Source organism: Anomalospiza imberbis, chromosome 9 (genome assembly GCF_031753505.1).
Source record: "Anomalospiza imberbis isolate Cuckoo-Finch-1a 21T00152 chromosome 9, ASM3175350v1, whole genome shotgun sequence".
Taxonomy (NCBI): Eukaryota; Metazoa; Chordata; class Aves; order Passeriformes; family Viduidae; genus Anomalospiza; species Anomalospiza imberbis.
In genome coordinates this window covers 28,056,757-28,072,649 of record NC_089689.1, presented here as the reverse complement: position 1 = coordinate 28,072,649, position 15,893 = coordinate 28,056,757, and the positions used below count along the sequence as shown (strand labels likewise).

Here is a 15,893-nt window from a genome sequence, read left to right as displayed (position 1 = left end):
GACATTTAGCAAGCCAAGAGGTTTGAAAATGGAGCCAAGTCCATTGCCTGGCTTGGCTGTACGAACCAAAACACAGGCCTCGCCACTGGAATTGATTATAGACACATGAAAAGAAAATACATAAAATGATACATAAGGTTCTTGTAACCTCCAGCAGCTGATGCCAGAATACTCTCGTTGGCTTGGTCCTGCCCTGGCTCGACACCACAGTGAGTGCAGAGCTCAGCCGAGGCCGCGCTCAAGTTTTCATCAGATTAACTCTTCAGCCTGGGTCACAGCAGCCCTTGTGCCTGCTCCCAGGTCTGAGCCTTCCCTCCAGCCCCGGGGAAAGGAGGAGCTGAGCGTGAGTGCAGGATTTACAGCCCTTCAGCTGGTGCAAAAGGTGCTAGAGCTGCCCACAGGAGGAAAGGAAATTGAATTAAAGGAGATTAGGAATCTCTACAACAAAGTAGCCAGAAGGCTGTTTATGCTAAATGTAAAATCCTCCATGAGCCAGCCCCACATAAAGCATATTCTTCCTCTGCTGCAGATCCCAGGTAGCCCTCAACACAAACTGGGGGCTTTGGCTGGCATTTCTTAGCTTAATTACAGCTCATAATTTAGCTGGGAAGCTTAACCCATACAAACCACTCCACTGATTAAACAACAAAACTCAGCAGACACAAAAATGTTAGGTTTCTTGGAAGAGTGTGAGTTATTAACAGCATTCTTTCAAATGCAAAGACTTGTGCCTTTCTGTAGAGTCTCACTATTCTCCAGAAAGACACTTTTTTCTCAGTTTGAAGTATTTGATATGATAGCTTGATATGATTAATGTGACACTTTCAGGAAGGGCTCGAAAGCAGACATTGTAATTTTACTGCAATACCAGTGAGACTCAACGCTTCCCTGGAAATGGGCAGAACTAAGATGATGTTAAGCATTTTCCAGTAACCCTTGTGCAAAGTGTTGGGAGATTTTGAGCTGCTCACTGAAGGGATTGTCTGAAAAATTAATTAAGCCTTTATCCAAAAACCTGGAAAACTGAGTTACCACAACTAATTTGCTTGTGGACAAGCACCTTTCCCTTCTGACACACCAAACCCAAGGGCTTGAAGCAAATAAAATATTCCTGGAAAAAGGGCAATGAGATGATCTTTAAGGTACCTTCCAACCAAATCATTCTGTGGTCCTCAATACTGGAGTCCAATATTCAGGAATATCATAACTTCTAAGGAATGAGTAATTTACTACTAATACAGTTGCTCCTATAGCAATTTCCCTTCAGATTTCAGAAACTCCTGTGTTCTGCTAACAGAAGGCAGGAGTTCAACAGTGCACTCAAATTCTCCCAATTTAACTTGAGGTTTAGTATTTTCTAATTCAAAGACATTTCATTTGAAAGTGTTTTTGCTTTATAATAAACAGATAATAAACAGATTCTTGGTTTCCTACAATAAAAAGAGAAAAATACTGTAAACTTCAAACTTCTAAAAGGGCACATGGGACTATTCTCTAATTTTACTCTTTGGCTGTGTAATCTACACTCATTAAAAGTGAAAAGTCGAGCTCTGATTACTATGGGTGCTTTTAAATCTTGCATTTCTACCCCGAATGAAAGGCAAAATGGGCTGATGTGCTTTCACTTCTTGGTTTTAGACTTTTTTCCCCTTCTTTTTGCCATATGGCACCAAAATGCAAAGTTTGGATTTTCTAGAGTGCAAAGAAACAAACAACAAACAACAAACAAACAACACTCTTTAAAAAAATCTTTCTAAAAGGAAATACCTGTATTTAAAGTTGTAAGATATTGAAAACATTTTACAGACTATGAATTTTAGCTACTAAGTGATAGAAGGGGTCATGAAATGGCCTTGCTATGAATAATATTTGATGATCCAAATATGTAATTCTTCCCTGTTCTGCTATATTTTTCTAAAGAAGCATAATAGATAAATTCTAAAAATAATATAATTGAGTAGCAGACATAGATGGAGATTGGATTCCTGACAGCTAGCATGAGATAGACAATAATCTAACCTGATGGGAGAGGGCAAGGAACAAGAAAATGTTTCCATCTCCTCATTTTACTGTTGGAAATGGAAACATGACATCGCATGAAGGTCATATTTTGGAAGATGCTGAGCTTCTGTACATTCTGTTGTTGTGCTATAGTAACAAGCATTCTGAGAGCCTGAAAAATAGGATTTTATTTGAGGCTAGGGAAGGGGTGGCAGAGGCAGGACCCACATCCCAGGCTGATCCTGCTGTGGATGTGCAGCATCTCCCTGGTGCAGCTGCAGCCCTGCCCAGGCCGGGCACACCCTGCTCCCCACGGGCGGTGCCAAATCCTAAATGTCGAGCTGGCTGCTCTCAGCAGAGCCCAACCAAGCCTTGTGCAAATCAACAGCACATGGAGGAGTTTTCCCCACGTTCCCCACAGCTTTGGCTGCAGAGTTCAGAACATCTCACACTTTAAAGGGTGTTTGGGAACTCTGCTTTCTCCTACAGCTTGGGAAAAAAAACATCTTAATTATTATTTCATTAAAACTGTTATTTCAAAACTTGTTTTCATTCCTAAAGCAGAGCCATAATGATCCAGGCAACACTCTGAATGCAAACATACTTAACATAAAGTGGTTTTTAGAACAAACCATTAATTTCAAGACTTCCTGGTAATATATATTGCTTTTAAAGCAAATATTTTTCCATAGGTTTTGAGTCTGTTATCAGGGTTGCAATAAATTCTGCTATTCCCACATAAAGTCATTAAAAATAGAAAGGAATTATGTGTCAACTAAATTATTTCCATTGGATCAAATGAATGAATCTCATCCTTATTTTCCAGCCTTAATTCTAAACATTTCTGGAAGGAACTGAAAAATATGCAAATAGGAACAATCACTTGAAATAAAAATATGCAGGGCACGTTCTGAAAATATTGACATGAAGTGATTGACATTATCAGAGGATCTCTTTGCCTCGAGAGCTCTCAATGAAATTAAATTGTTTCTGACAAGTTCCTGAAGAAATGTTTAGTTCAAATGAAACCATATTTTCAAAAAAAAACATTTTGGAGACAAATTGTTTTTCCCTCCCATAGTGCAGAGTCCCTCCCGACTCAGGAACATAGGGGAGCTGTTTGCCCTGATGGGACTTTCAGTCTGAATTTGCCTATTTTTAGTGTCAGTGGCAACCTGGGGATTTTTCTTGCTTTTTTTTTTTTTGGTTTTTTTTTTTTTGTTTGTTTGTTTGTTTTTCTCACTATGAGTAATTTGTGCTGTAGATTGATGTTGCTGCTGTTTGTAAACAGTGGGTTTGAGCTGTTCCTAAAAGCTAGAACGGGTTTTACCAGAAGGGAGCTCGGCCTTTCCTTTAGTTTTTCTTTCTCCTGTTCCCTGTGTGTTCAGCTACACACTCAATTCCACATATTCCTGTAAATGCAAGAGCAGAATAAATGTGGGAACCACAACACTTTCAGCTGCCCCACCTCATTCTCACCCCAGAGGTTTCTAAACTGCTCCTCAGCCAAATTCTGCAGATATGCACGAGCAGCAAACCACGGCTGCCTCCAGGCCATGTCTTGTCTCCACGCTCATTTTGCAGCATTTTTCTTGGGACAAATCCCATGGGATGGATTTGGAGGCTGTTATTTATTTTTGCAACATGGCTGTGCTGAAATGGGGAAAATTCAAAATAGGACACGAGCAATAGGAACAGAAATGAAAAGACAAATGAGTTGCACACACAACCACTTTCCAAGTTGGGGTGTCCAACCCCCTCAGCCTGAGGGTCAGGGGGTGGGTTTGGGTGCCCTTGTGGGTCCTGTGGATTAAATTATCCATGTGAATAAAACATCTGGCTGGATGCAGCTGGATTTCAACTTACAGACTTTTTTAAGCCTTACTTTAAATATCTCCCCTCTTCTCCAGGACAAAATGATGGGAGAGGCTTTGTACTGCTTCCAGAAGATCAGCTGTGCTGCGTGTTGAGGCTCTCTCCTGCTGTTTCAGCAGTTCAGGCCAGAAACTGGAAGTGAAAAGGCATCTTGCTGGAAGAACCCACAATCAAGAAGTGTGGAGCCAGGTTGCAAAAGCAGGAAAACAATCAGAGGGAAGTAGGTGACCAAAAAGGAGGAAGAAGATGTTTCTAAATAATGCCTGTGTTTGTCTAGCTGGGCAGCAGAGTTACCAACTGACCAATGCAATGAAAGGAAATCTGCATTTTAACCCTGTTTCTCACAGCAGTGTATGGAAGCATCTCCTGTTGGAGTCAATGGTCACTTCTCTCCCCAAAGGTATCCATGAGAATGCTGTGGATTTCAGCTGGTAAAGTTTTGGCCTATAAAGGACAGGGCTGAAGAAATGCAATATTATTTCATAAGAGTTTCTCAATAACAAGATTTTTGATCTTCCTAACATTATCCAGAAGTAAAACACATATTTTCTTCTCAGCTGAACCCAGCTGGCTGTGTGGAAAACATTTCAAAATCTGCCACAAATCTTTGGATTTTTTTTTCCCTAATGTCTGTTAATTTAGTTAAAACAAATCAATTAAATGTCCTAATTACAACTGAAATATATAATTACATTGTGCAGTCAGTTCAGTGCATGCTAATGAAGCAATCACCACCTTCTTATTAGTCACTCTGGAAAACTAAATCCAAGTGAGAGCTGAGAAATGTTTTCTTGTATCTTCAAATTAGGCACTTGGTCCATTGTTTGCTTGTTTCTAAACTTGAAACTTAAGTTAAACTGGCAGAAGAAGATACAGAATCATTATATTCAATTTTTTTTTTCTTATAGCAAGAATTCAAGAGGAATTATCATCCCCTAATGTGCATCAGCTCAGAACATAGAGACTCTTTTTAACACCGATGTTAATATCTTGTTAAAAAGTTTTAGCAAATGAGTGTAAATTTTAAAAGACAGTACACAGCTCTTTAAAAATTACTCTTCTATAATGTCTAACTCTGGATAAGCTCCTGAACAGGTAGGGCATGATTTTAAAATATTGGGAAAATAATCTGCTGCTTAATATTGACATCTGTTGGAGGTGGGAGAGCTCAAACTGCTGATCCCTGTCCCTGTCAATGCTGTTCTCTATCAAGAGCAAGCAGCTCTGAACTCTTTTTACCTTGGATACATCCTCTGTTTTCATTCATCCCAAATCTAATTTAAATGAGAAGTATTTTAGTGAATGTGCTTCGCCTGCATAAACAGAATTATTAGAGCAGCTACTTAAATGGTAATTGATAAATGCATAAAATTACTACCATTCAAGCTGCAAATCAGTTAGCAAAATTCAATGAAGGTTTAAACATTTCATTGCATTAATGATATCAATGCATAAATTTACAGAGAGCAGCATCCAGCCACTTGGCAGCCTTCCACTGTATTTACTTAAAGGTGATAATGCATTTAAAAAGCACTTGAAGCAGAATATGTATTAAACGCTACTAAACTTGCAGAGATTTATTAGCACAGGCTTTTAGACTGTCTCTGCCCTGAAGCAAACTCATTTTTATTTCTGAAAATTAAAAAAATAGAGCAATACATCATTTTAAGAAACATCAGCAAGGTCAGTATGGGAGTTATCTTAAAATCCAGTATTTCTTCATGACAAGTACAGGTCTGTAGCCTTTAGCTGGTGTGGGACTGACTGATAACAGTGCCCCAGAAATGCTGATAACGTCCACAGGATGTTCATTTACACATTAGTGGAAAAATGGAAGTTTGGAAAATTCTCTAGGATCTCCAGAGATTAATGATCTGGCACTTCCAGCACCTTAAAGTGCTCTGATTTCTCAGGCAGCACTGAAATCCTGTCCTGTCCAGACAAAAATCAGCATTGCCAATTCTTTGGAGAACTTCAGCTGATGAACATTATTAATTGTCACAGCAGATGTGAGCAAAGGGAGCAGGAAAATATTTGCAGGTGTTTAAATGTATTTGCAAAAGTGTTCTATGAGTGTTTTTAGGGCAGAGTGGATGCAAAAGGAAATATCCTAAATATTAAATATGGATCTCAGTATAGACCAGCTTGGTACATGCCTGCACCACTGTCTTCACTGAACAGAAATCCACAGAGCTTAGAAAGCAAGTGGGGAGCAGGGCTTGGGAGTCCTCTTTGAGCTGGAATAAAACAATGTGGCTGAGGTGGTTGGTCAAACAAATGTGGGGACTGTGTGTGTTGTGTGTCCTGTCCTGGCGGCTTGGGGTGGAACCCATGGCTTCATTTCAGCAACAGAACAGCAAACACTGTTTGTGGCTGGAGAATCAAGTCAGAGTAAACTCACCACTGTGAAGAGTTTACCTGCTCCATCCCCACCTGTCAAGGCTCCTAAATGCACCTGGACCTTAAACACAAAGGGCAGCACGTTCACTGCCATGTGGAGGACATGGATGAAGGGTGCCACTTCTTGTCACCCAGCAACAACACAAGGCATAGCATTCATGTCCCAAAACCCGTGTCAGGGCTCTCTCTGAACTCCACCACACCATCCTAATTAGTGCTTTTAGTAAGGAATAACATAAATTAGTGAAATTTTGCAGCATGAACCGTCTCACTTTCCCACCAAGGTCAGAGGTGCTGGAGGCATTGTGAAGCCAGCACAACTCCTGCAGGCTGCCACAGTGAAATTCTGTCTCATGCCTGGTGGAGTCAGGAACACGGAGTGCATGTGTTAACACAGCCTGGCTCATCTGCCCCACAGAGACACATCCTGCCCTTGGGTTTTTGGGTCTATACTGACAGGGCAGGCACCCTTCTCCTGGCTGGGGCATGTTCTGAATGGCTGAGCTGCAATGAGCAGATGACAGAGATTTCTCTCTATTTTAATGGCTTTCTGGCCAAAATCCTCTCTAGAATTTAACTCAGCAAGACCTTTAAATACAACTGAGAGCAGAATTTGGCTCAGGGAGTGTTTCCCCATTTTATTCCCTACAGCTTTTCGTTACCACCTTCTAAATCTGTAATGAAACCAGGAGTGTTTTTATGGTGCTCTGTATGAGAGTGTTGCTAATAAGCAGCTCCATTAAAAATAGTAAACATAAATCATTTATTCATTTTATGCATTTCTAAGTCCACTTGAGAATATTTTTGGCTGAGCCAAGGCACAAGTAAGGGTGTTAATTATTATCTTACTAGAGCAATCAGTTAATAAGGCAGTTAGGAGAGATGTTTGTTAGGAGGTTCTGGGGTGCCCGGAGGCTACTGAAGTCATTGTCTGGGAAAGAACACGACCGCTGGAGCTAGCAGGAGTCTGGTGGCACCAACCCAAAGCCCTCGAGGCCTCTGTCTGCAAATTAGCTGAGAGGAGAAAGCAGACACCAGGTCTGAGCAGGGAGCTGTAAACAAGAGGTAGGAACTCCCGGCGCAGCTCTCACAGAGCAGAGCAGCGGCTGGGGCCCCTGCGAGGAGGCTGGAGAGGCTCAGGCAATGGGGTGGAGATGGGGAGGGAATTGGGTTCAGTTTCCTTCGCCCCACCAACAGCAGCAGCCTTTTCTGGGCTCTGCTGTCTCCTCAGGCCAAGGAACAGGGCTCTGCACCACTTACAAAGCTGAGCACCTTGAAGCAGCTCTGCTCTCCCTGGCCCATTCATCCCTTGTGAGGATGCAAAATGCTTTCAGTCTCCTGCAGGAGAGAAGAGCTCCATTATTCACTGTCCTGGCCCACCAGAGCTGGGTGGACATCCAGACCATCCAGTGGTACTGACCAAACCCATCAACTGACCGACCATGGCCAGAGGGCCTTTGCTCCCACTGTGCTTCCAGAGAGGTTGATCCCACTAAACCCACTCTGGTAAGTGGTGCTTCAATCCAGAGGCCAAGGACAGAGTGAATTTTCAGAGTAAATGTTAAAGGCTCAAGGAGAGCAGCACCCTGGGGCATCCTGCTCTTCTTCTGCCTGATTTCTGCCTGTTCACTGCTCAGCAACTCCTGCTCTGCTCTCACCACTGCAGCAGCGGGTGCCAGGAGCCAAACATCTCCATTAGTGACTTGCAGGAGGGAGGTTATCCCAGTTTCCCGAAACCGAAGGGAAACCACAGCTGTCTGCCCTCAGCCTAGGGTGTGTCAAGGAACCTGTCCACAAGGGAAGTGTTTCTGGTTATGAATGACATGCTACAACATCCCAGTGACTCTGTTAGGGATGCACTCCGAGGTGCTCCGGGGGAAGCCTGTTCTAGGAGCTAAATTCTCCCTGTGGGATGGAAGAAATATTAGAGGAATTGCTGGGGTAGGGAGGGGAAGAAGCCACTTTCTGATGTACTTCAAAGCCAAATAATCTGGCTCCTTCTGTCTGACATCCACAGGGGATGATCTTATGCAACTTCAAAACACTTAAACTGATTTGCAGCACAGAAATAATTTTAAACTGCTGCTCCTTTTACTTGTCCTCCCTAATCCAGTTAGCCCTCAAAAATATGGCTGTAGGAGAGAGATCCTGTTTCACTTGCATGTGGGAAACCCTCTTTACTTGAGACAAAACAACAAGTCCAAGAACATATCCCAGATCTATCCTACAGTTTGGATAGTACCTAAGCAGAGGCCTGTTCCCTGTCAGTGAGGGAAATACTGTCAGTCCCATTTTGCAGATGGGAAATTGAGAAAGAACGGGTTGAATAGCTAATCCAAGGACACAGGAAAATCCATAATCTGAAAATCTGGAAGTGACCCAACACCTCCTAACTTCATCCAATGGGATTGCTGTTGGGCAGATCCTTTTTTCTCTCAGGAGATTCAGTAAAGCTTCCAACAAAGCTTCCAGAGCTGACACTGTCCCTGGGAGCTCCCACTCCAACGAAAGAATGTAGATAAAAAATAAATATTAGATACATTTCATTCATTATTTAATAACCCATCAGGATTTTTGCTGGAATGGCTGGCTCTGGAGTACAACTTTGGCCAGCCATTGTCCTGACAGAGCTCCAGCATCTCTCTGCCAGAGAAACCCCTCCTTCCCACAGACAGGGAGATATTTCAGAACTATTATTCTGTAGAGTTCAATTGACACTCCAGAAGACAACTTTGCTTTTAAAGAGATTAAGTTGATTCCTTCCCATAAATTCAGTAGCTACCCCAACTATGCCTCATTGAGAAAACTTACTCTGACAAGAGTCATGAATTATAACCAGGATAAAATGTTTCATTAAAATACAGATAAGGGAACTTAGCAAGCAAGGGGTTTCTATGGGCAAAACCAATTTTGCTGCAAAAGCAAATCCATAGCCATTTTTCAGGTCACTAAGTTGAAGTCTGGGTGTTATAAATCCATCATCAATGTTTTCCTACAGCAATAGTAGCTGACACATCTGAATCCCTGGGAGCTAAAAGCATGCCAGGAGAAATGAGCACCATCAAAACACATCAGGAGGAGATGTACAGCAAGGGCTATAATGTACCTGACTGCTGACAGGACAATATTGGCTTCCCTTCCCCAAGAGTTCATCATCAACCACTGCTTCTCCATGAAGGAATTGATTTAAGGGTATCAATTAAAAATTAGCCCCAGTATCACTAGAGAGATGGGTTTAAGCATAATTAATGTAAAAAGCTTAATAGCATTCTTTTTGAGGTTCTGTTGAGTATCCCTGATGATGGTGCATGTGCAGCAGTCCCACTTCCAGGGGAGTGTAAATGATTCCCTCCTGCACTGATCCATTGGAGTAGTGGTAAAATCTTGATCATATCCATGTCAGATGGGTTCAGTTCAGAATACAACTGCCCAGAAAATTATCCCTCCCTCCCCCACAAAACATTACCATTTCATTTAAAAGTATGTTAATAATTAAGCAAACAATTGTGGATAAAATCATCTCCAAGTTTTTGTTTTTCTGGTGAAAAATGCGTGTGAAAAAAGAGCTTCTTCCTCATAATGTTCAAAGGTCATGTTTATGTCTAGATTCAAGTAAACAACAAATTTGTCAGTAACATTTTGATCAAGAGCATTATTTGCCCTAGGTGATAATCCAAGTTAATTTACAAGCAAAATGGGGTCACAGCTTCAGTGTGTGACTGAAGAAAGTCTTAGGGATTACTGCTGTGCCATCATTAAGTGTCAGGCAGTTCTGCAAAAATCCACGTCAGGGACAAGAGTTTCAAATGGGTCTTGTCAGCTGAAATACCCTTAAATGGAGGTACCAAGGTTTAGAAATTGGGTGTGTCTCACACTCCCACAGTGCTGGGTGATTTTGTCCCTTTTTGCCCTGTCCCAACACGCTGCCATCCTCAGTGTGTGACTCAGGACAGAGAAGGGGTCAGATGTAGGGCACAATGATCCATCAGGACAAGTCCCTGCCCAAGCCAGAGAAGCTCCCAGGAAAAAGCACGGCAAAGCTAAGGGTGAGGAGAGTCACTCTGGAACTGGTATTTCGGGTATCTCTTACCTCTGTCCTGAAAAAACCCTTCTCCTCATTTTTTCCAGAATTTTGTGATGCTGGCATGTAAATAATGAAGTCAGAAAAAGTTGTCTCAGTAACATCTGTAAAAAAGACTCAAATTCAGTATAATTTTTCCGTTTTTTTTTTTTTTTAATCTAATCTGGACAGTACTGTAGGAAATTGGTGCTTGAAAATCTAAATTTTGCAATATGCTTTTGGAAGCCTATATATTTTAGAAGCCTATGTATAATATATTCTATTATGAGGACATTCCACCACTCTAAATGCATTCTTATTTTAGGTATGCAATACTACCACAGTTTCAAAAATAAACATCTGAAGAAAATTCTGAGGTTTTAAAAATAAGACATTTGTAGCTTAATGTTGTTTGAAGAAATCTGGAATGGTATTAATCATTTCAGTTACTCATTGATTTCAATACAAACGTACTGAGAGATGAATACGCATCTACTGGTCATGTTAACCTGCCTTCACCAAAAAATATTTCATGTGATACAATGAAATGCTACAAATATGAATCATTACCTTCTAAATCTAAGCTAAGACCTTTAAAAATTGATATGGGTGATTTTGAAAAGTAACTTCGCCATATTTTTGCAATAATTTTGCCTCTATTTTTAATGCTTGGTTTATGTACGCATTTAGAAATTTCTTTCTACGGCCATTCAAAATAATACTGAAAAGTCAGGGCCTGGTTACTCAGTTGTTCATGACCTGGGAGCTCAAAGGCCTGTGCAGTGTCAGGGGCTCTCACAGCAGGGAGTAGGAGGGTGAATTGATGCAGGGCTCTTGCTCAGTACTCTGGAACTAAACCAGTTGTCAGAGGGAAAGGACGAGGCATGGGGCTCAGTTCCTCCCTTCTACAGACCTGGATCAGGAGCACCAGGAGGGAAGCAAAGGCATCTCCAGGCTTTCAATACCCACCTTGGCTGCATCAGTCTGAAGAGCTGTGTTTTTGGGAGGAATAGGAAGCACCAATCTGCTTTGTAGCCACAGCTCCTAATTCTCATGTTCCACCCAATGCCATTATTTGGAGACTGGCTTGTGCAATATTCTCTATTTATTACTGCTTTGGTTTTCCTTTTGTTGCAAGAATGGAGCTGACAGCTGAACACATGTACCTACGTTATGAAATCCTGCTTAACAAGGAAGAGCTAATTAGGCTGTTACAGTGTTGGCCCATGCCCTGAACGCTGCAAGAAACGCCCCACGACTGCGCTGCCCTGGGAGGGACAGGGACGTGACGCAGCACTCGGGGACTCGGCCATGGGAACCTGCCAAGAGAGACAAGTGCCTTTCCAGCCAGGCATTGCAAGAGCCTTCCTGCCATGGCAGAGCCACCGCCACCTCCTCTCTTCCCAAAATCGGTGTGCACACAATAGGGAGCGCAGAAACTTCTCACACGGCTTTTTTAACAAAGCGACCCTGAGGGCACAGCGTCAGAACTCCTGTGTGAAACTGCTTAAATCCAGCTGGTCACAGCTAAACCTTTCCTTGGAATTCTTGGCCTCAAAGTTTATGGTTTGGTACCCCAAGTCAGTCTCCTCCACAGCCTGGCTGGGATGACCACAGTCAGCAGCGCTTTTGCACATTCCCAGCACTTCCCAGGAAGGTGTCTCAGCTGAAGGACTCAGAACCCTCCACGTAATTCCAAGAGGATTACATTATTCCCAATGTAGTAGGAATAAAAAACATTCTGTATTGTAAAATGAACACAGGGTAGCCTTTTTGCACAACAAAAGCCTCCAGCCACAACACCAGCAAGAATTAAAACCACACTTCCAAGATGTCCAGCTACAGTATATATTTTATCATTATTCTGCAGACATATGTTTTGTGTGACTTGGTTCATTTATTTCCTTTTTGTTTTCAAAAGCTAACACATGGCCCTGAACAAAAATTACATTTAATTTTTTATTTGTTCAACTCAGTTAAAATCACAGCACTTGCTTTGTAGAGTTTTACATAACAATGTGCTGCTTTGTATGACTTTTATGTAATTTAATTTCAAGCTAGTAAACTAGCCTGAAATAATTTAGACAGTCTATAGAGAGTTTGTGTATTCAGTGTTAGGGACTTGCATTTTACACATTTATTCATGTCAGACTTAAAATTTGATTTGAATGCGGGAGTTAGCAGCTTCCCTGTCCCTACATAGAGATAAAATCCACAACAGGTGACAGATCCTTCCATCCTATCCAGGACTACAAGGGAGGGCTGCTAAACTCTGGTGCTCATCTGTTCAAATGGAGGACCACTGGGAAAAAAAAAAAAAAAAAAAAAAGATGTCTCAGGAAAAGCATTTTACAAGTTAAAAGGGCTGGGAAGTGTCTTGTGGAAGGCTGGGATTGCCTGATAATGATGGTTGCCTGATGGACAGACTGGATGAAGGAGACAGTTGACAAATGAGATGGTGACAGTCCCTCACTGAGCTGTCTGGACAAAGAACAACAAAATGTCAGCAGGGATAAGACAGACTGTATAAATCAGGGGAGAAGGCTTGAGCTGGAGCAAACCTGGATGTCTCGAAGCTGCTGACCAAGACACACAATACACTGTGCAGCAGTCAGGACATCAATGCAGGTTTCCTCAGTTGCTGTTTTGTCCGGGTCTGCTGTTAATAGTTTTGGACAGATCCAAAGGATCCTTTTGGAAGAGCTGCCCTCCTGCTGAACAAGGCTGGATTTCTGGGAGTGTGGCTGAACAGGGGGAAATGAGGGGATTAACACAGTCTGAGGGTGAGATCCTGGTTTTGTGGAGGGGGAGCAGTGTGGCTGGTGCTCCTGAAAGCCAGGGAAAATATCAGTGTGACCACATAGTGAGGGGAGCTGAGAGGGAGATGGCCTGAGCAAGGGGGACAAGCACATTGGTCAAGTTGGGGCCGCACTCGAGGAGCTTTTCCTGCCTCTGCCGTAGCAGGGGATCAGAAATGAGACAGAAGTGGCTCACAGAGGATGAAAACGCTCAGCACAGGCACCCCAGGTGCCAGCAGGAGAACCCACCGTGGGTCTGACTGCAGCAGTCGGTGCCCACACGGCATCGAGCAGTCGGTGCCAGATCACTTCTGAAAACAGCAGCTGATTCTTTCTGAAATTTTTTCCCCAGAACTGACTGTTTCTTGCGAGGAAGCCCCTGGAAATCAAACGAGCCGTCAGACTTGTACCACTCGAGTCTGCGTTTCTCGCCCTTCGTCTGCTTTCCTTCCTCTTTTTGTGCCTCTTCTGCTTTCGAAGGGGCGGCGTGCGGCGCAGCGGGCTCTGACAGCAGGGCTGGAGGCGGCTGCGACACAGCGCGGGCAGGGGCAGAGGAGGAGGAAGGGCAGGAGAGAGGAGGAGGAAGGAGAGCAGCACGAGGAGGAGGAAGGAGAGCTGCAGGGGAGGAGGAAGGGCAGGAGAGGAGGAGGAAGGGCAGGAGAGGAGGAGGAAGGAGAGCTGCAGGGTAGGAGGAAAAGCAGGAGAGGAGGAGGAAGGAGGGCAGAGGAGGAGGAAGGAGGGCCGCAGAGGATGAGGAAGGAGGGCAGCAGAGGAGGAGGAAGGAGGGCAGAAGGGAGGAGGAAAAGCAGGAGAAAAGGAGGAAGGGCAGCAGGGGAGGAGGAAGGAGGGCAGCAGGAGAAAGGGCAGCAGGGGAGGAGGAAGGGCAGCAGGGGAGGAGGAAGGGCAGCAGAGGAGGAGGAAGGAGGGCAGCAGGAGGAAGGGCAGCAGGGGAGGAGGAAGGAGGGCAGCAGGGGAGGAGGAAGGAGGGCAGCAGAGGAGGAGGAAGGGCAGCAGGGGAGGAGGAAGGAGGGCAGCAGAGGAGGAAGGAGAGCTGGAGAGGAGGAGGAAGGAGGGCAGCAGGAGGAAGGGCAGCAGAGGAGGAGGAAGGAGGGCAGCAGGAGGAAGGGCAGCAGAGGAGGAGGAAGGAGGGCAGCAGGAGGAAGGGCAGCAGAGGAGGAGGAAGGAGGGCAGCAGAGGAGGAGGAAGGAGGGCAGCAGCAGGCGTGGGCAGCTGTCCCGGCACCGCTGCCAGCCAGGACCACGCTCCCATCCCGGCGCAGCTCCCACCAAGGACTGGGCTCCCTCCCTCTCCCTTCAGCTGCAGCCACGCTGCAGTTCCAAAGGCTCCCAAACGCTCCGCACGCGTGTTTTAAATTACAGCTAATTCATTTTGATACGCCTTTGCCTTGGATCCGTAGACAAAATCAAAGGCAGGTTTCCCTGGGAGATACACATCAAGCTCTGCCTGCAGCTCTGGAGTGCTGCAACTCGGCTCGTAGCAACCAAGGGAAGAATCGGTTCTCCTTTCTACAGCAAGGGGTTGAAAAACAAAATAATTTCATTGTACCATAGGAAAACCGGCTTTAACAGATTGGTGAAGGCGACTTCCTCTGTGTTTTTGAGGCCTGACCAACCTCAGGACCTCAACTCCAACACAGTCAAGATTAAGCCCATTGTCTACAGAGATCACTATTACACTTAAATTCCTATTAAGGTTTCATGGTCTGAAGAGGAGGGGGTTGGGAGGAAAGTAATGAAGTTACAGGCCTTTATTGTACAAAGGCAACTGGAGACTTTTTTTAGGATGCTATCTATCAGCCTGTCTGGCAAATGTCTGCCTAGTAATAATGTACCCGTCTGCTGAAACAAGCCTAAATAATGCAGCATTATATCAATAATTAATAGGCACATGGGTCAACAAGTTCAAGATTGTTACAGGCAAAGGAGATGTGAAGGAAATGGCTCCTTCCAGGTCCTGCCAGGCCCGACATGGCAAGCGCAGCTTTGCAGAAAAGCGATGGAGGAGTGTTGGCAGCCAAATGCCAGAGCAGCACGTGCAGGGGACGCGGCTCGTGTCTGCTCAGTCCCCACTCCTCACCCAAAATAGGATGGAACTTCCCACAGAACCGAGGAGGAGAGGCAGGGAGAGTATCCCATACTCTTGATTTGGGAACCCAACCTCTCTAACCACATTCAACAGCCCAGAGGAAATGTGAGCCAAGTAGATATTGCTGATTTTAGTACCAGCTGATGATAGCAACAGCTGAGGTCACCTACTGACCAGAAAATCTGTGCCTGAAGTAACCTGAGGTATTTTAAAATGGAAAGAGAAAAGAATCAAAGTTACCATATGAAAATGAAATCAAGGTCAGAGGGGATGTCAAAGTAGAAATACAGAGGCTATATTAATAATAACATCTTTTTTTCTAAGAGGAGTGCTGAAAATCGGGGTATTTTAGTAATTGTAATTCCTCACTCTCAAACCAAGAGGGTGGGCTTCCATCTGATACAGTAGCCTCATGACATTTTTTGGGATCAAGGGACAGAAATGCAAAACTGAGGTTGCTATTTGTAAAACAAACAAAGAAAGGAGACAAAATGATTGTGAAGACTTCATCCCCTGCAGGTTTGGTCAAGTATCCACATGTCACACGTTCAAGCGGATCTATGCACACACTCCCTGCACACAACGGGACCCCTTAACAATGCAAGTATTGCTAAAAATATCAAATTAGATGTGAATACAGTATCTTGGCAAAG

At 43.9% G+C, this 15,893-nt stretch overlaps 1 long non-coding RNA gene across 3 annotated transcripts in view; it reads right to left on the bottom strand.

Annotated features, from left to right (window-relative positions):
• Positions 1-15,893, bottom strand: part of LOC137478813 (uncharacterized) — a 154,747-nt gene that overhangs the window by 40,909 nt on the left and 97,945 nt on the right. For all 3 annotated transcript variants that reach the window (XR_011001810.1, XR_011001808.1, XR_011001809.1), the window contains one exon: positions 10,367-10,461. This is a non-coding gene — a long non-coding RNA (uncharacterized lncRNA). The remainder of the gene's footprint in view (positions 1-10,366; positions 10,462-15,893) is intronic.